We start from the raw sequence: 20,204 nt of genomic DNA on the forward strand, positions 1-20,204 counted from the left end.
GTAGTTTATTAATTAAAAGTCAGGACTTTATTTTCTAGAACTCCTACTATAGAAAAGGAAAAGTGATTGTATTCATTTCCTAGAGCTGCTGTAACAAAGTACCACAAAGTAGGTGGCTTAAAACAACAGTTTAATGTCTTATAGTTTGGAGGCCACAAGTCTAAAAGCAAGGTGCTGGCAGGGCTGGTCTCCCTCTGAAACCTGTAGAGAAATCCTTTCCTGTCTCTCCCAGCTTCTGGTTGCCCCAGGCATTCCTTGGCTTGTACCTGCATTGCTCCTACCCTCTGTCTTCACATAGCGTTCTTCCTGGGTCTCGGCACATCATCCTCCCCTTGTATGTCTCTGTGTCCAAATTTCTCCAAATTTTATAAGGACACCAGTCATATTGGATTAGGGCTTACCCTAATTACTTATTTTAACTTGATTACCTCTGTAAAGATCCTCTTTCCAAATAAAGTCACATTCTGAGGTACTAGGGGCTACAACTTCAACATATATTTTTGAGAAAAACAATTCAACCCATAACAGTGGCTCTATTGATTCGTGTTCTCTTTGGGACTCATGTTAAGATTAGGCCTGGGTGCTCTGTTCAGAGTCTGCCTGCTTTCTTTCAAGGGAATCTGTAACACTAAATCAATCTGGGTTCTTTACTCAGGTTATTTTCTGTCTAACACTTAAACAGAAAATCAAATGAAAAAAAAATCTCGAAGACAATTCTAATAAATCTAAATCTTATTTGAGCTTTTTTCTCTTCCTTAATTCCTCAAAGCCTACTCCAAATTCAAAGTAATACTTAGTTTCTCTCCCAAGGTAAAGTAAAACTATGTAATTTTCAAGATAAAAATGTCTTTGGGGGCCGGCCCCGTGGCTTAGCAGTTAAGTGCACGCGCTCTGCTACTGGCGGCCCGGGTTCGGATCCCGGGCATGCACCAACGCACCCCTTGTCGGGCCATGCTGAGGCGGTGTCCCACATACAGCAACTAGCAGGATGTGCAACTATGACGTACAACTATCTACTGGGGCTTTGGGGAGAAAAAGGGTAAAAAAAAAAAAAAAAAAAGGAGGAGGATTGGCAATAGATGTTAGCTCAGGGCCGGTCTTCCTCAGCATAAAGAGGAGGATTGGTATGGATGTTAGCTCAGGGCTGATCTTCCTCACACACACACAAAAAAATGTCTTTGATTGTGTTATGCTACTTGTATTAGTCAGGGTCCTACCTGAAAACAGATGGCACATTCAAATTAAGATAATTCAAGGAGGATTTAATAATGGATAATTTACAATTTGGTGTCCTGGGCTAACAACAACAGAGCCCGTTACCACTCCTAAATCTGAAGGAAGGAGATGAGGGAGCAGTTGCTGGAAAGAGTAGCACTAACCTTTGATTGTGGGACACAGGAGGGAGCAAGGAGAATAGACACCCTAACCTTACTCTCCATGTTCTTTCCTGACTCCTGCTGTGGCTCTCCATTAGCCAAATTCAACTGGAATCCAGAGTAAAAGAGAGCCCTTTGATATAGTCCATACATGTCAGGCTTGCAAGACATGGGGTGGAGAAAGGTGGAGAGCAGATATGAGGTGCATCAGAAGATATCTAGCACAGCTAGTCCCTTTTGCCCCTCAGTATCCACTCTTTTTCCTTTCTCTGGTTGAAACCCAACAAAGGAGATGCAGGAAATACCATCAGCTATCTTATTAGAGATGATGCCAGTATGTCGTACTCCCACCTAAAATATTATATGCCGCTGATGCTCTTTCACATAAGATAACAAGAAGAAGAGGTGTTAAGCGAGTTAGAGAAACAGTTTAGTGATATAAAATATAGCTGCTAAAGCCCCTGACTCTGTAGCTGGTCACACAGCCTTCTTCCTTCCTAATCATAGCAGCCTTCTTCTACCACCCATTCCGTGTTCCCCTTACCTCTGTTGCAGCCTCAGCTGGATGGTGTTTTTAACCCAGCTGGTGACCCAGTCCTTCATTTCTGCAGGATCTGAGTCCTCAGTGGTATTGTTTTTGTTAGATCACTGCAGTTTCCCATTGACCACAAATATTGGACAAGAAGATGCTCAGAGGTGACCCAGTGACTCCCTGGGTTTCACATGTACTCCTCTGTTGTGTGGCAGTAACCCAATTTCTTCCTCGTTGGGGTCAATAATCTTGGCCAGTACATAGACTTGCTTCCCAGACTGTTGGCTTGGTGGCATGAGGAACCCAAAATGATCTGGTAACATTCTGTTTCCATTTTATTTCACGTAACTCTGTTTCCTGGTAGAATCACTCCTTCTGTGGATCCTAGGACCTGCAAACACAGCAAGCCCAAAGTTCTTCAAGAGAGTTATTAGGTGTAATTATGGGAGGAGTTCACTCTCACCTCCACTAGTGTTCCCAGCCCCATTCATTCTGGCAGTGATGGAGACAGCACTAAATATTAGCTGTTAACGTAAGACACATACTTCATCCTTTAGCGTATCACCCTGACCTTGCTCTCTAGTATACCAGCCCCTGCCATCGTTTAAGAATGTAAAGAAGTTGCTGTTTACAATTTTATTTTTCTGATATAAAGTTTAATAAATATGTTCTTTAAATTTGTTTAGCATGCTATATATATTTTTCTTTTGTTTTAAAGTTGTATGAATGGTTCTAATTTTTTTATGTTTTTCTGTTATTCATCCTTGATTAGGTATAGATCTAATCAAGCCTATAGTCTCTCTAAGAATAGAGTAGTATATTTTCCTTAGCTTTCTTTCCTGCTTATTCACGCACTAATAGAATGTTAGCAGGATGGGAAAATGTGGGCTCATGCCATTATTTCATTCATTCAGAAAGTTGAGGACCATGGGGGGAAAATAAGGGCTTTGGATCTTCCTGTTGGAGCTACTCAAACAGGATCCAGCTTACCCTTTCTTGTCTACCAAAATTTGGGGTCTACTGCCCAGCTCTGGTGGATTAACATCCTTTAATTCTGCTTCTTTGACTGTATGAAGGGCTGTTTTGCCATCTCAGCTTTGTGGATTTACTACCACCTCTGAATTGCAGAATTGGATGTAGATTTAGTCTATTTTTGTGCCTGTGGTCCATCTGGATCTCTTTAACTAGCTTTGCTTCTCTCCATCTCTACTTACTGTACGAGAAAGGTTATATACTTTGCAGTGTTTGTCTTTCACAGCCCAGAACTAACACAATCCATCCAAGTTTATAAGCAAAAATAAGTGTGGAGGACCTCAATTCTATGCATGTGTGACAAACACTGTATATATCTACAGAGGCACAGGTTTTCATATAAATCCATGTAACAGTCATCCTAAAAAACTCAGTGCTTTGATCTGACTACTCTAGTTGTACTGAGTAGCTCGGAGAGTTTGGCCTCAGGCTGGGACAAGCTTCAAACTATGGCAAATAAGTGACCTTAATTTTCTAGGTGAACATCCAGAAGTAAATGGAAAACCTATATGGTTTCCCAAGAAGGTTTCTTAAAATTACATATTCAAATCCTGTCCAATATACTTTACAAAATTAAGAAACTAGGTATGGCTGAGAATACGTCTCGCTAATTCTTAATGCCTAATATCTTGGTTTTATAGAGAAGCATGGACTCTAATGTTTCATTACTATTTCAAATTGTCTTGATGGAGCCTGGCAACATAAATTGAAATGACTGAAAGACCATAAATAAAGCATAATGATAAACAGCAAAGCATCAGATTCAGTGCCGTAGAAATTAGTCTTAGGTAAGGTCTTGTTTAATGTCTTTATTATAATACATCAGGCAGGAGAAATGGCTTGCTAAAGAAATTCACACAAACTAGTACATTTTGCATCACAAACAAGTATAAGAATTGACCGTAACTGCAAAAGGTAATACTTAGTTCATTTATGATCAGACTGTTCTAAAAGACACATGAACATTGATGCTCTATTGAGAGGGATCTTTTACACCCCCTGATCTAAGTGGGAAGAGAGAGATACCTCTACTCATATTTCCTTACTGCCCACTACTGATTAGGATAATTTCAAAGCCAGAAAAACCAAAAACCATGTTTTGTGGTTTTACTACCTTTGCCTAAATTTAAGAAACATAATTAATGAATTTCTATCTGATTAGGGCATTATTTGGAGTTTGATAATTATCATCTAAGTCTGTTGTTTGTAATAGTTTCTGATTCCAATTAGACTTATTTTTAATTTCTGAAATTGATTCCTCTATAGTCATTTTAGAGCCACTAGAGGAATAACATGCCCTGGAGAATAGACTAAAACAGTCCAGAGAATTTTATTTTTATGATTCTTTTTGTACCATGTGATTTATCTGCCATTTTACTTCAAAAATATTTTTTTGAAAATTATAATCATAATAGTAATAGGAATTTGCACAGGCACTGACTGGATTTGATTTGCTATTTTGGTTGTAATTATTGATATTCCTTGTAATTACTTATTTGTGAAATAAAAAATTGGGGAACTCAACTCCATGTGTTGTCTGGCCCATTATCTCCCTGCCCCCATCCCCATACCTTAAAGAAATCCAGGGAAGCACGTGCTATGCTGCTCACTTCCTGATGAGCCTTGGTTATTGGGACACCAGAGTCCCACAGGTTCCACAGGGGCCGGTAAAAGCTTCATCTTCTTAGTGACCTCTCTGGTGTCACTCTGTGATCTGTGAAAACTGCCACAGAGTTAGATAAAAAATAGTCATATGGGGAATTAGATTATAAATAAGTGAAGATCTTAACAGTTATAGAAAAACAAACGTTTAGCACTAATATCACATTTCTTCAGATTGTTGATTCCTACCCTTATTATACTGGTCTTTACTATGTGAGGAACTTGTTGGTATTTTACTGATAAAGATGCATATGGATGCTGATTTTTTTTTTAGCATGTCAAGGAGGTAGCCAATATATTTCCAGTTTGTTATTATACAGAGGCAGTATCTCTAATTTGCTTATTTTGACTCAATTTAAGGATGACATCTGTCTAATTATACAGCTTTATTGCCCCTGCGCCATGTTGGCAGGATGTAATCCATAAGGAGATCTCTGCTCAGATTTCCATATGGCAACTAAACCACATTTATCCCTGCTCACAGATTCTTATATTTATCTTGAGATATTCTTTAGCAGCTCCCCTTCCCACCTAGTACTGGGAGAAGCTCAGGGCTGAGGCCTCCTCACTTCTCCTCTTTCTGCAGGCTAGTTCCTCTACCCTGGGAAGGAATTTTTATTACCATCTCATATAGCAGGAATTTCATACCCCATGGTTTATAGTAAAAACCATATGCTCAGTCCTCTTAGCTTGGGTCCTTGATATTTACTAGGAAATTTTTGAATTTAGAAAACTTTTCTCTCTTATGTGTATGTCTCTTGTAATTGAAGGCTTGACTTTTCTGCTGTTTTTCCTGAAATGGGCTTCAAGAACCTATTCTGCAATACTTTTTTTTTTGCATTCCAGCTCTATGAATCCTAATCTTCCTCAAAGCAATGAGTGTCTCTTGCTGAACTGAGGGAAAGCCAAAAACAAGGAAATGTGAAAAAGTAAAGTACATTATTCAGTATTTCTCTTCTCTAAAATAGTTGGAAAAGCATAGAATTAGAGGATTTCTGGTTAAAGATAGAGCATAAACACATGTACCTAGCACACATGTATATACTTTCCAAATTATTTCCTAAAACCCCACTAAATGTAGAAGGATTTTTTTATTGAGGCATAATTGACATATAATGTTATGTTAGTTTCAGGTGTACAACATAATGATTCAATATTTGTATGTATTGCAAAATGATCACCACATTGTTGACATCTATCACTATACATAGTTACAAAATTTTTTTTTTTACTTGTGATGAGAACTTTTAAGATCTACTCTCATAAGAGCTTTCAAATATGCAATACAGTATTATTAACTGTAGTCACCATGCTGTACATTACATCCCCATCACTCATTTATTTTAAAACTGGAAGATTGTAACTTTTGACCTCCTGTACCCGTGTCTCCCACCCTCTATCCCCCATTTCTGGCAACCACCAATCTGTTCTCTGTATCTATGAGGTTGGGTTTTTTGTTTGTTTGTTTTTTGCTTCTCCACATATAAGTGAGATCATATGGTATTTGTCTTTCTCTGTCTGACTTATTTCACCTAGCATAATGCCCTCAAGGTCCCTCCATGTTGTTGCAAATAGCAAGATTTCCTTCTTTGTTTATGGCTGAATAATATTCCGGTGTATATTTATACCACATTTTCTTTATCCATTCATCCATCAGTGGACACTTACATTGTTTCCACATCTTGGCTATTGTAAATAGTGCTGAATGAACATAGGGGTGCATATATCTTTTTGAGTTACTGTTTTTGTTTTCTTCAGATAAATTCCCAGAAGTGGAATTGCTGGATCATGTGGTAGTTCTATTTTTAATTTTTTGAGGAACTTCCATACTGTTTTCCATAGTGGCTGTACCAATTTACATTCCCACCAACAGTGCATGAGGGTTCCCTTTTCTCCACATCCTCACCCACACTAGTTATGTCTTGTCTTTTTGGTAATAGCCATCGTAACAGGTGTGAGGTGATATCTCACTGTGGTTTTGATTTGCATTTCCCTGATGATTAGTGATGTTTAGCATCTTGTCATGTATTTGTTGGCCATTTGTATATCTTTGGAAAAATGTCTATTTAGATCTTCCCATTTTTAAAATCAGATTGTTTGTTTTTTTGCTATTAAGTTGTATGACTTCTTCATATATTTTGGATATTAGCCCCTGATCAGATATAAGATTTGCGAATATTTTCTCCTGTTCAGTAGGTTGCCTTTTCACTTTGTTGATGGTTTCCTCTGCTGTGCAGAAGCTTTTTAGTTTGATGTAATGTATAAGATAGAGATGGGCAGAAGAGGCAACAACATCAGGATTATTTTAGAAATAAGAAAGACTTAGTAAGTCTGAGAGAGCTGAATCTTAAGCCGATCATGAAGAAACACAGGAAGCACACTGATTTGCACAGTAGACCCCCAAATCTGCTCGGGAATTGGTACCTTAGATACCTCAGAAAGTGAGGGTGAATGTGGAGGCTGAAAGACTCTTAGAGAAGCAGTTTCCCCTGCCATTCAACACAGCTTCTACTCTAACCCAACAGTAAACTGAATATTTTTCTTTATAGATAATAAAGATATTTTTCTTTCTAGACAATAAGCCACATGTTGCTGAACTGGGCACATATGAGGGGAGAGAACCAAACTGAAACTGATGTTAAATGAAAGATTACATCTGAATATTAAGATCCTCTTTCCCCCACAGACCTATTTTCCCACTGGGCTCTGAAAACCTGAATGATTGGAAGATTATTTTTTGGGATTTCTGACAAGCCTAAGAGAAAATATTTAAGATATCAGAGTTTCTTTAATGAAAAAGATTAGCCAGATGCCCCCTTATAAAGTCCATTGTCCAGCCGCTCACAGAATTTCCAGTCAGTTTTTTATGAGCAAGATATGCAACAATTAACATGTGAGGAAATATATAACATAAAAGACAGAGATCAAAACAAACAAACAAAACCTATAAGAAACAGAGACTTAACAGGAAAATGAAAGCTTAAAAAAATTAATCATTACTATTCTCAGACATAAAAAATACTGGATCTTTGACACAAGAACAAGATGTGATTTTCAAAAGAATATTCAGAGGAAAGCTCTTGGAAGTTTATATATACATATGGAAAATTGAAAAGTAAGTTGATAAATTCAATAGTGGAGACACAATATCTGAATAATGAGACGTATAGAAGGCGAGAACAGAGAAAATGGAAGGAAGGAAAACGTTAGAGGATTGATTCAAGAAAAATTTCCAGAAATGAGGAACTGAGTTTCCAGATTGAAAGGGCCAATTGAGTTCCCAGAACAGAAAAAAATAGAGTCAAACCAAGACATAGCATCATGAAAGAGAACACTGGAGACAAACAGAAAGTCCTAGAAACATAAAGAGGGGTGGAGTTGGTGATTGTAACATATAAAGGATCAGAAATCGGAACAGCCTCAGAATTCCTCACAGCAATGCTGGAAGCTGGAAAACAGTGGAGTAAGATGTTTTCCAAATTTTGATGATAAGTAATATCCAATCTAAAATTCTATACCCAGCAAAAAACTGTCAGTTGAATGTGAAATAAGACTCAGATGTTTTCAGACATGCAAAGCCTCAAAAAACTTATAACTCTTAACTACTCTTTCTTGGGAAGCTTCAAGAAGAGTTGCTGCATTAAAATAAGGGAATACATGAAGAAAGAGGAATTACTAGGATTCAGGGAATAAGGAATTGAACTCAAGGAAGAGATGAAGAGAATATTCACGTTGATTGTGAAGAGAATGCATAGGAGGAGGACTTTGGCCAGCATAGAAGGGGATCATCCCAGGTCAGAAGGCTCTGAGAGAAATGTCTCCAGTAGAGGAAACTGATAAAAAATACCTGGAATATTTGAAAGCATTGAAAGATTTAGAGAATCAGAAAGCTCTGAGAGAAATGTCTCCAGTAGAGGAAACTGATAAAAAATACCTGGAATATTTGAAAGCATTGAAAGATTTAGAGAATTGGAGAAGAGTTTGAAAACACATTGATGTTAAGCCCACGGGAAACTAGAACAGTTATTAAATCTGAAGAAAATAAAAAGTTATACAAAAAGTTATGCAATATAATCAAAGTATATAACTTCACTACAAATGTTAAATAGTCATAATAATGTCAACACTGAATATAGTATATTACTGTTTGGGGAGGATGGAAGGAGAAGTATAGAAATGATGAAAGAGTTCTTGGTTCTCATTTTTCATTGTGAAAGGCCAACAGTTAATCTCTGTCTCTCTCACCCATCCCCTCCTCTCCTCAGTCAAGTGGTTCACTGTAAACAGGATTATTTAGTGTTGTAGAGGGAAATAGTCAATAAAAATAGCTCAAAGACTTGTAGGCACTTAACTCTGGGAGTTAGAAATGGTGGAAAGTAAAGCTGTAAAGAGTAATAGTTTTCATAATAATTCTTTTAGAACAATTTAACACTTAAAACTCTGTGTATATCATTGATTAAAACAAACATAATTAAAAACAAAAAGAAACAACATGAGATTGGAAATAAAACTGCGTTTCAATCGCAAGTCTGTTGTTTCCCTACTGGGTGACTTAGCCTCTCTGAGCCTCCCTTTCTTCACGAGAAAAATCATGACTAAATGAGATAATTTATGTAAAGCTCTTAATTATAGTAAGTGCCAACCTTAAGTACTCTCTAGTAAATGGCAGGCATTTAACTTAGGTTTATATGTTTTCTAAGCCTCTGAGAAGGAAACTGGGTTCGAGAGGTTCAATAACTTTTTCAGTCACACGGCTAAAAAGCAAAAAACCTCATTTGACTCAGGGAGTCTGAGCTCTGAGCCCGCGTTTCACCACCATATTGCCTTCTCTTTCCTGCTTTTCCTTATAGATAGAAACTAATTCTTTCATCTTATTCCAAATATCGAGTACAGTGCCAGACTCAAAATAGACAATTAATCAATATTTGAATGAATATTATTAGGCTATGAGTTAAGTAGTTTTTCCCTCCAATTTAATCATTGGCCTTTTATGTGCACAGACTGGCATGTTCACCTGTTTTAGTTTACATAATAGAGATAAGAATGTCTTCAATGTCTATTGTAATACACTTTATTTTTAAAATAATAACAGTCAACCCATCCCAAGCTTGTAAATATATAACAAAAATATTTGTTAAAACTCTGTGGCAATTCTTCTTCAGTAAGGGGCCCACATGTTCGCTCGCCCCTTTATTCCCCTGTTCCTTCCCTAAGTACATTTGAGTCCTTCATGCACACGTTACAGAGGAGAGCATATGGCAGATACTGAATACATAATTTTAACTTGTGTTGACTTGAAATAAACCAATCATATAGATATTATCCTGTGTGAGAAAGTTGCCAGAAAGGACCTAAGAGTTGATTAAATAATAAATACTTTATATAGCATCATGGAGCCTAAATATGATAGTTTGTGTATATACAGAAATAGTATGACATAGGACAGGGTGGTAATTCTTATCTAAGTCTTGCAGAAACACAGCATGTTAAGTACTGTTAAGTTCTGACCACCTCATTAACTCTAGAAATCTAGAAGGAATCAGAAAAGGACAAGAAGGATAAGGAGCTGGTTAAATGATTTATGAGAAAAGATTAAAATAATTAAACAAGAATAACTTGGATAAATAGTGATGAAGAAACATGATATTGCATATCTGGAAAATGGAAACATTAGAAGAAAAATTGGAGGAAAGCAATAGGAAAATAATAATGACAGTAAATTTGTTTGTCTTTTTTTTTTTTTTTGTGAGGAAGATCAGCCCTGAGCTAACATCTGATGCCAATCCTCCTCTTTTTTCTGAAGAAGACTGGCCCTGAGTTAACATCCCATGCCCATAACATGCCCATCTTTCTCTACTTTATATGGGACACCGCCACGGCATGGCTCAACAAACGGTGCATCGGTGTGCGACCGGGATCTGAACCAGTGAACCCCGGGCCACCGCAGCGGAGCGCGCACACTTGACCGCTTGCGCCACTGGGCCGGCCCCGAGTTTGTCATTTTTAAACCAATTGCTATAAAGGATATGTAGAAACATTAAGTAACATTTTAAATGGAACTAAGTTAAATACAATCTTCCAAAGAACAGAATTCTAGGAAAATAAACTAACTTATTGCTTCTGTCTTAGATGTTTACCATAGATGGTCAAAATTTGCAATAACACTTCTAGTTTACTTTCGTTCATTTTTTCACCATGTTAATATTTAGTTAAATTTATAACTAAAAATGTTTAGTTAATAGTTTTCAACCCGTGGAGAAAATTTCGGACCAACTATTTAAGCTATGCAGCTTATTGTTAGAAAACAGATTAACAGTGAATCCAGTGCGCTAGTGCTGTGGAGAGTTCCAAAAGCAGAGGAAAAAAATACTAGACATTCTACATCAAAAGTTTTACCTGTTCCAGTATCTATTTTATATGCTTAACTCAAGTAATTGGGCTGATGTAATACTGCTTGAAATATACAACTCCTTGGAATTTTCTCTTTTACCTGGCTAGAATATGTCTTAAAGTATTTTCAAGAGGACATTTAGATGATATTTCTTCTGTGTCCTTAGCTTATCTGAGAATTTTGTGTTGTTTTCACATATTAATAAATAATTTGGTAGATATGAAATTGAGTAGAACCATTTTTACTGAGGACTCTGTAAATTTTCCTTGTCTTCTGGCAATATGTGTTGCCAAAGTCTGAAACTGATCTGGCTTCCCCTCTAACTACCCCCACCCCTTCATCCCCCAACTTTTTACATTTGAAACACACACAAGAAAGTAAAACATATTCACAATTTGTGTGTCATTTTTTTTTGGAACCACCCACCCCCTAGAGCTTATAATATTTATAGATATTTTGTAATACTGTATGACACATATTTTAGAGGCTAAATAATATAGTGTTTATCGTGAACTTTCCCTATGCTTATACAGCCATATTTACATGTCCATACATATACTTGTACATTTATTTTTAAAAAAACAGAAGTTACTCTACATATTGATCAACTAGTTACTTTCTTAATCTAACAATGTCATACTTTGTTTTACATCAGTTCATATAGTTGTTCATGTAGGATGTCCACAATTAAATGAAAAGGCAATTAAAATACTCCTGCTTTCCAACTATGTATCTAGATGAGACCAGAATTTTTTTCATATGCTTCACCTAAAGCAACATATTTCAACAGATCTAATGCAGATATATATAGGAAAATACAGTTGTTTTCTATTAAGCAGGACATTAAGGAGATTTGCAATACATATAAGCAGTGCCACTCTTCTCACTTTTTTTTTTGTTTTACGAAGCAGTTATTTTTCATATAAATGTTATTTGTCTTCACATAAAATAATTTTCTTGTTAGTTTAAAAGGAATTAATAAAGGCATATTTAAAAGATTTCTCACTTGTAATTTCCTACATAGTAAATAATGGTAAATATAACCCATACAGACAGAGAATTTCTTGGGATCCTCACTAATTTTTAAAATTGTAAAGCAATCTCAAGACTAAAATTGGGAGATTTGTTGGCATACAGAATTAGATTTATTTTCAGGTAGCCAGACCACAGCCATTCAATAAACCCTCTGGAGCTAGACCTGGAATGCCTGTGTCTACACGGCCAACTCCTAGTCACCAGCTTAGTGCCATGTGGGCTTGCCTGACACCCTCTGTGGATCTTAGTGAGTTAGGGGCTTTGTCACATTGCTTCCGACACCCTGGATGCATGAGTTCTTTCTGAACTGTTTACTCAGAAAGATACTTCAGTATAAAAGCAATGTCTAGACATGGAATAATTAATCCCTAAAAGATACTGTGAATAATTTGAATCAAATATTTAAGTCACCATCTATATAAATGCACTTAGCATTTTACCACCTAAATTTTAGAGAAAAATTTCTACTTTGATAACAATGTAAATTTCTAGTTTGATAACTAGCAAATTGACTCAAGTAAGAACAAAATTACAGAAATAACTCAAATTCTATAAATTGGTATTGGCTTATGAACATTTTAGAATTAGAATTTGTTTGCTTATTTTTTTTCCGTGTGCTTATCAATGGCTATTAAGAAATAAAACCAAGAATGTTCTTATTGATTTGTACAGATTAGTCTGTTGCAAAAAGTTGCTGTCATCCTCATTATTTTTTAAAACCAAATATCAATGAGAAACTTTCAGGTGTAAAAGAGATGTGAATTCTACTTGAGTAGAGTTGAGAAAAAAATGATTTTTTTGTCTCTCTCTTTCTGGCAGTAATAATCACAGAGCGTAAAGGACCTTAGAGTTAATCCTGTGACTCACTTTAAATTTTGGAAACTGAATTAAAGATTAAACGGCAACAGGTCAGGGGCAAAACTAGGTGCCACCCACCCCCTGCTTTAGTCCAGTGTGTCTCCATTACACTATTCTGCCTCTCCAATTCCCCTTCCTCCCACTATGTGGGACAGTAAAGGGGTTATAAAGAGAAGAGGCAGGAAACTCAGGTTGTGGATTTGGAATTGCTTATCTGCTTTTGCTATTCATCAGTTTCAGCTGCAACAAAGAATGTACAAAAGAGAGAGATGTCCTGAAAAAAAAAAAAAGAGGTTAGTTCAATGAACAGCCTAGTCAAATTGAGCATGGGGTGATATATGGACACCCTCTCTCCAAAATAAAAAGCTTAATGCATTTTTTTACTTCTCAGCTGGGGGTAAGTTGTCCTAGAGTCACCACCTCAGCTGCTGCTGACACAGAACTTAAGAGTTTGAAGTAAGTTGGAAAGATGTATTTCCAATGCCTTATCCAAGAGTATGGCTTTGGAATTGGTGGGACTGTCTAGAAAAATAAAATCTCTGCATGGTACTACAGGGAATATGCACTCTCTTTATCACATTCCTCAATTAAAATAGGAAATTAAAATACTAGTGGTTGTGTTCCTCCAGTGTTAACACCGTATCTTCATAGATAAAAATGAGGAAATTAAACTGTTCTTGTTCTGAGAGTGGTAAGATAGTGACAGATAAATTATATTGTTTTTACTCATGTGGAGCTAATCCCTATGTTTCAGTTTACGCATTTCTTCTTAAATATATAAAAAAGAAGCTATTAAAACCAGAAACTCAAAGCTCAGATGTTATGCATGAGAATAAATGCTTTGGAATAGGAATGAAAATGTCTCAGTTATAGTTCTAATTACCATTTTGTTTCTGCTACGTTAATTTAGATTCAGGTTGCTATAGGGGAAATGTCACCTTTTTTTTTTAAGTCATGTTTTAGGATTCAAAAAAATGTTAATATGGGGACTGGCCCGGTGGCGAAGTGGTTAAGGTCACGCACTCCGCTTCAGTGGTCCGGGGTTTGCAGGTTCGGATCCTGGGCACGGACTGATGCACTGCTTGTCAAGCCATGCTGTCGCGGCGTCCCATGTAAAGTAGAGGAAGATGGGAACGGATGTTAGCCCACGGCCAATCTTCCTCAGCAAAAAGAGGAGGATTGGCAACAGATGTTAGCTCAGGGCTAATCTTCACACACACACATAAAAATGTTAATTTGACCATGAAAAATATTTAGATACCAAATTTTCAGTACAGTGAACACCTGAAAATTATTTTATCTACACTTCACACTATTCTTGAGAGTATTTCTTTGGTAATGTTCCCATTTTGCCAGAAATCCCCAAATAGCTCCAAAAAAGATCCTCAGATCCAGCATTATGTCTAGGTGAGTTATTTGCACATATAATTTTTTATTGGTCTAGTGAGCGCCTACACAATAGGCATATTTGACTGTGGCCTGGGCCATTGTGTTTCATTGTACTCTTCAGGTGACACATCTGTGTTGGAGCCTACTCTGTGGCAGGCTTTGTGCCTGGAGCAGGGATTATCATGATGAACAAGAACGAATCGGTTCCTACCCTCACAGAAAGCATAGTCTAGTGGGGAAAGAAAAGCATGGCCTATCTTGAGGGGCAGGGGGGGTATCTCTGAAGAGGAAATATTTGATCAGAGATCTGAAGGATGAGCAGGAGTTATGTGTACAAAGAGGAAAGGAAAACATGTTTCTGGAAGAGAGGACAGTGTGTCGAAAAGACTTGTGATGGGAAGGAGCATGGCTAGTATGAGGAACTGAAAGAAGGTCAATGTGTCCAGAGTGTTGAGAGAGCTCAGGAGATAGTCAGGATGAGGCAAAAAGTGTAAGAAGGTTGATCTGATAATCCAGAAAGGAGATGGCCTGAATGAGGCTGGTGATAATACGGATAAAGGGAAATAGGCTAGAGGCGAATTAGTATTGACAAGATGAGATTTTGGGAGTGAGAAGGCAAGAGTCAAGAATAAAACACAGGTTAGGCAGCTGGACAGATAGATGGTGGTGTCATTCCCTGAAATGGAAAACCTTGGGAGTTTGAGACGCCCATGGGACAGTCAGTGGGTAGTTAGATGTGTGAGTCAGAAGCTCGGGATATATTCACTCAGGCCTGGAGATACAGATTTGATAGTCAATAGCATTTAGATGATGTAACAGATATACTTCACTTACTCTTTCAGATGCACTTCTCATACTTCTCGGCCCTGTTCTCACTCCAGGCAGCTGACCTCTTTGGGTTATCAACAGACTCCTCTACTCTTTGACTTCAGATAAAGTTCTGCCAATAGGAACCCCTGTCAAGAACTGCGAAGAGCCTGAGATTTTACCCTACTTGCAAGCAAATGAGTTAGCTTGCCATGGAAGGTAACAGAGGACATGGGGCTCCTGGTCAGAGACAAAAAAAACTGTATCAATTACAGCAGTAGCAATAGCTAGAGTATCAGCATTTTCTTGTGTCTGTTCCCCAAACCCTAATGTCGACAGGGTAATGTGAGGAAGGTCAGGTGATACTTGCACAAGAGAAGAGTCTAGAGCCTAGGGAATCTGAATGTTTTGTAATGGGCAATCAGCATGGCTGCCCTTGACTCCGGAGGGATACACAATCTTCATCTTCCAAGACTGTGTGCTATACCAGCATCCTTGAAAAGGTAGTCCAGAACAAAGGCTGTCAGTGCCCCTGCTCTCAAGACGTGCCAGACGTGTAATAAACCCATGGAGAATTTCTCCCGACAATCCCCAGAGGGAGATCAATGGGAGTGAGGAGAGTGAGGTCAAATGTATCTGTTTCCTTCCCTTGGATACTGCTTAAGTCTGGTTGTGTCCCGCAGCAGAAAGTCACTGCTTCTCTCAAGGTGACCTTCTCTACACAACTTTCTCCAGGGTTCTAGTTGTCACTTTCCTAGTCCCTTTGGGTCTAGGAATGGTAATAGTTTCTCCTTTGCCCTAGCCCAGATCACTGAACTATCATGTGACGTTCCCTGATACCTGTTCATTTCTTTGTAAGTAACTTCTTTTTAGATAAACCCTTCATAATTGACCCCAATTTGAGTGTACCACCTGTTTTCTCTTAGTATCCTGAATGATACCAATGTCAACGACCCCTGGGAGTACATGAGATGGGAGATAGTGGAGAGAGAGAAGAAAAGAGAGCAAAAGGAAGACTCTGAGAAATACCAATATAATGGCATGTGCAAGGAATTACAAGCTCACTAAGGAGATATAGTGACCACAGAAACTTGACTTTCAGATTTTGTAATACAGCCTTCCTCTTGGGAGGTTTGACCTTGAAGCTATTCTAGGGCTCTGGCGAGATGGAAAGGTGTGCAATGAAGTGTGGGTGACGCTACGTGACAGTCAGCAGGTTGGAAGACTGAGACCTTTGGATTGATCTCATTATCCTCCCTACAGGGTCAGAAATCTAATCATGCTAGCATACTGCAAGTAACTCTGTTTGCAGAAATGCTGGAAACGCTGATTTACTTATTTTCAGTAAGACATGTTAGTCATCCAGGTGAAATATGTAAATCAGCATGGTCTACTTGTAGGCTTGTTTCTGGGTCACTGAAAGTTGTTTTTTCAGGTTGCTTATTAAACAAGATGTTTCCTAAGCCAGGCTTTTAGGAGAGATCATCCATCTCTACTTCTCTGGCTTTCATTTAAGCACCATCTCTCTAAACCACCTCTCCTGACTGGCACAGAGTTTCTTTAGATGCATTAGGATGACTGATCAGATTAAAGCTATATTTGTACTTTTCCTACCTCTGGCAATAGAAATATTTTGCTCTAGGGCATATTTTTGCACGTTGTTCTCATGTCTATTTTGTGCGGACTTCACTGTTTACTGCTTTCACTGCCCTCTCCCCTTCAACCAGGGCATTAGGGAGTTCGTTTCCTCCTGCCCTCCCTGGGTGGTCCTGGTAGCATCTCCTGGTAACATGGGGTGGTGCATCCTATCATACACACAGTTTAGCATGGCTGAGGGATAATCTATGTGAAGGACATAGGTGAAGAGGCCTACGAAATGCTTTACAAAATACTTAACATAGGTAAGTGGTCAGTAAATTGTTGTTATTAATGAAATGATCAGAAGACATGGTATCATTCTGCTGTTGGAATATTAACTAGAAGTTAGCAATTTTTCTCTTCCTTGTTTTCAGTATGCTTTACCTCAGTCGTGGGCACAGAATATTGAGAGCAGAAGGCATTTCATTATTCAAAGTGGGAGTTTGTCTTCTTTTGAGACTCGTGGAATGAACCCGATGCTCAGAATGAATGAATTGCTAATTTCCAGTGAATTGTGCTATGTCATCCTGGAAAGATTACAAAAGTATTCAGAAGGATACCTGGTCATTACTGTCTCGAGAGAGGTAGCATAATAAATCCAACTTTCCAAATACAAGATATTTAGAACAAATTAGTGGCCTAAGAATCAGCACTAGTCAGGAAATCTGTTTTTAACGTGCATCATTGGGACCAAGATGAACCAAAGATTAAGGTAAGAAGTCCTTGTACCATGAAGTATTAAGAACTAATGCATCCTTTAACTGGATTAAGAATTTATTTTTACCTTAGTCATAAATAGTTTAGATTTATCTTTCCATTTTAACATTAAAACTAAGTGCTATAGTCATTCCCATCAAAAAATTGGTGATAAACTAAACTGACTACCTCCTTTCCATGTGAATGCTGATATGGATAGTCAGGACTATTGGAAACTAAGCTTATTTTGGACAGTCTGTTGAGGAGACATGTGAATGGAATGGATTAGGAAGTAGCAACCTCGGACATTTACCAAATTTGAGTTATCCAACGATAATCTTATTACCTCTAAGAAAAATCAAGCATGACATATCTTAAGGAAAGTCCAGGATGTGTTCATTAAAACTGGAATTCTGTAACTAGAATTGAATTCCTGAGATTGTGGGTGCACATTTGAGATGTACATATTTAAATTTAGTAATGCAAGGATCCTATAAATTGTAGAATAATTTAGCCTTCTCTTTTATTAAGCATAAGCTATATAGCCAATTTCAAAACTATAATTAAGGTGTCTGATGAAGCCATTACATACCAGGAATTATTTTGACCTTTCATAATATTAATAATAGCACTTATTTAGTGCTTATTATGTGCCAGACACTGTTTTAAGTGATTTATATGTAATAATCAACCTAATGTTCCTAATTATTGCATGAGGAGAGTACTATTATCCCATTTTACAGATGAGAAAACCAAGGCACAGAAAGTTTACCATGCTTAAAGTTACAAAGCAAGTAAGTGGTAAAGGTCAGGTTCAGACCCAGCTAGTCTGGCTTCAGGCTCTGTGCTCTTATCCAGTGTTTTGTACTTGCTCTGATTCTTGCCAATGTGTTTTCTTCTTAACTTCGGTGTTGATAACAATAAGCAGTCTGTGTATTGTCTTGTTATCTATTTATCCTCAATTTTTTAAAAAATTCCTTATCCAATATAATTTGATGATTCAAACACTCTTGCCAACACCCTAAATTCTCTTTTCCCTCTGTCTTTTACATTTGGCCAACCCTTGCTTCTGATGAGCCCACCTATTTGCTTTCTTGGTGTTTACCCCATGGTAACCGAGAACTGCTGAAGAAAGTCACACAGTAGAGTCATATAGTAGGGATGGTTCTACTATATGTTAGATATCACCTCACGTGGATCTTACATGATGCCTGTCAGTATTTCCCTGATCAGCTCACTCTCCCACATATGACAGCTCTTCTAAACTTTCTGTAGCCAATTGTATTTTTCCAAACCATGGCCTGAGCAATACCCCACTTGCTGGTATAACAATGTGACTTTGCCATTCTTTGCATTAGAGAGGAGAGGTCTGTGTTACCTCTCTTTGAATCTGGTTTATTAAAGACGTAGCTTTCAAGTAGGTCATAAAAGGTGCTGCAGTTTCCACCTGGTTCTTTTGGGAGGCCTTCTTCTGCTCTCGAACCAGGTACCATGTTATGAGTAAGCTCAAGCAGCCTTCGTGAAAGCCTCCAGGACATGTAGCTGTTTGAGCCAAGAACCCCAGCTGAGATCCTAGCCCACAGCCACCGTCAGTTTTCAGACATGTGAGAGAGTGAACCTTCAGATGATTAGCCATTGAGTTACCTTCAGTCTTCAAGTCTTCTCAGCTGAGGTCCTAGACATTTTGCAGTAGAAATAAGCCATCTCTGCTGTGCCCTCTCCAAATTCTTGACACACAGAATTCTTGAGGACCGTAAAATGGTTATTATTTTATGCCACCAAGTTTGATTTGTTATACAGCAATAGTAACTGAAATGCCTTCTCTACCGTTTTTTAAACTCCCCTTCTCTCTTTCTCACTCTGAGCAGGTAACCTTACCATCTACTTTAGAGAAAGTAAAAGTGATCAAGTGAGAATGCTGCCTTATTTTCAACTAACAAGCATACAAATCTACCTGTATGTACACTCATTCTCTTCTTCTTTTCTCCTGTTATGATACAAGAGTAGTTTCTCCCACTTAAGGCTAATAACCTCTACTTGTTCTTTGTAACCCACTCCAGCTTCCCAATAAACTAATAATAATGATTATCTTTTTTATTATATTTTGAACCCCTTTTCTTTGAACTTGACCTGTCTCATTTGTTTAAAAAAAATTGAGATATAATTGGAGTACAATAAACTGCACATATTGAAAATGTACAAGTTGACTAGTTTTAACTTATGTATTCACCTGAGAAACCACCACCACAATCAAGACAATGAACGTTTAACCCCAGAAGTTTCCTCATGCCCATTTGCAGTCCATCTCATGCTCCACTTCAATTCCCAAGCAACCACTGACCTTCTCTCTGTCACTATAGGTTAATTTGAATGTTATAGAATTCTGTATAAATGGAATCATATAGTATGTACTGTTTTGCTTGAGTTCTTTCAACTTAGCATAGTGATTCTTTTTTGTGTATGTGAGGAAGATCAGCCCTGAGCTAACATCCATGCCAATCTTCCTCTTTTTGCTGAGGAAGACTGGCCCTGGGCTAACATCTGTGCCCATCTTCCTCCACTTTATATGGGACACCGCCACAGCATGGCCTGACAAGCAGTGCATCGGTGCGCACCCATGATCTGAACCCGGGCCGCCAGCAGTGGAACGCGCACACTTAACCACTACACCACGGGGCTGGCCCAAGCATAGTGATTTTTGAGGTTCATTCATTCATGTTTTTGCAAATATCTGTTGTTGGTAATTTTTATAGCTGAGTGTTATGCCGTTGTATAACTAGTCCCTGAT

At 37.8% G+C, this 20,204-nt stretch overlaps 1 long non-coding RNA gene across 1 annotated transcript in view; it reads right to left on the bottom strand.

The window, feature by feature from the left end:
* Window positions 1-1,121: 1,121 nt before the first annotated feature.
* The window catches only part of LOC131404232 (uncharacterized), a 61,431-nt gene continuing 42,348 nt past the window's right edge, over window positions 1,122-20,204 (bottom strand). The window contains exons 3-4 of the long non-coding RNA XR_009219758.1: window positions 4,512-4,663; window positions 1,122-2,299 (exon numbers count right to left, since the gene is read on the bottom strand). This is a non-coding gene — a long non-coding RNA (uncharacterized LOC131404232). The remainder of the gene's footprint in view (window positions 2,300-4,511; window positions 4,664-20,204) is intronic.

Source organism: Diceros bicornis, chromosome 1 (assembly GCF_020826845.1).
Source record: "Diceros bicornis minor isolate mBicDic1 chromosome 1, mDicBic1.mat.cur, whole genome shotgun sequence".
NCBI lineage: Eukaryota > Metazoa > Chordata > Mammalia > Perissodactyla > Rhinocerotidae > Diceros > Diceros bicornis.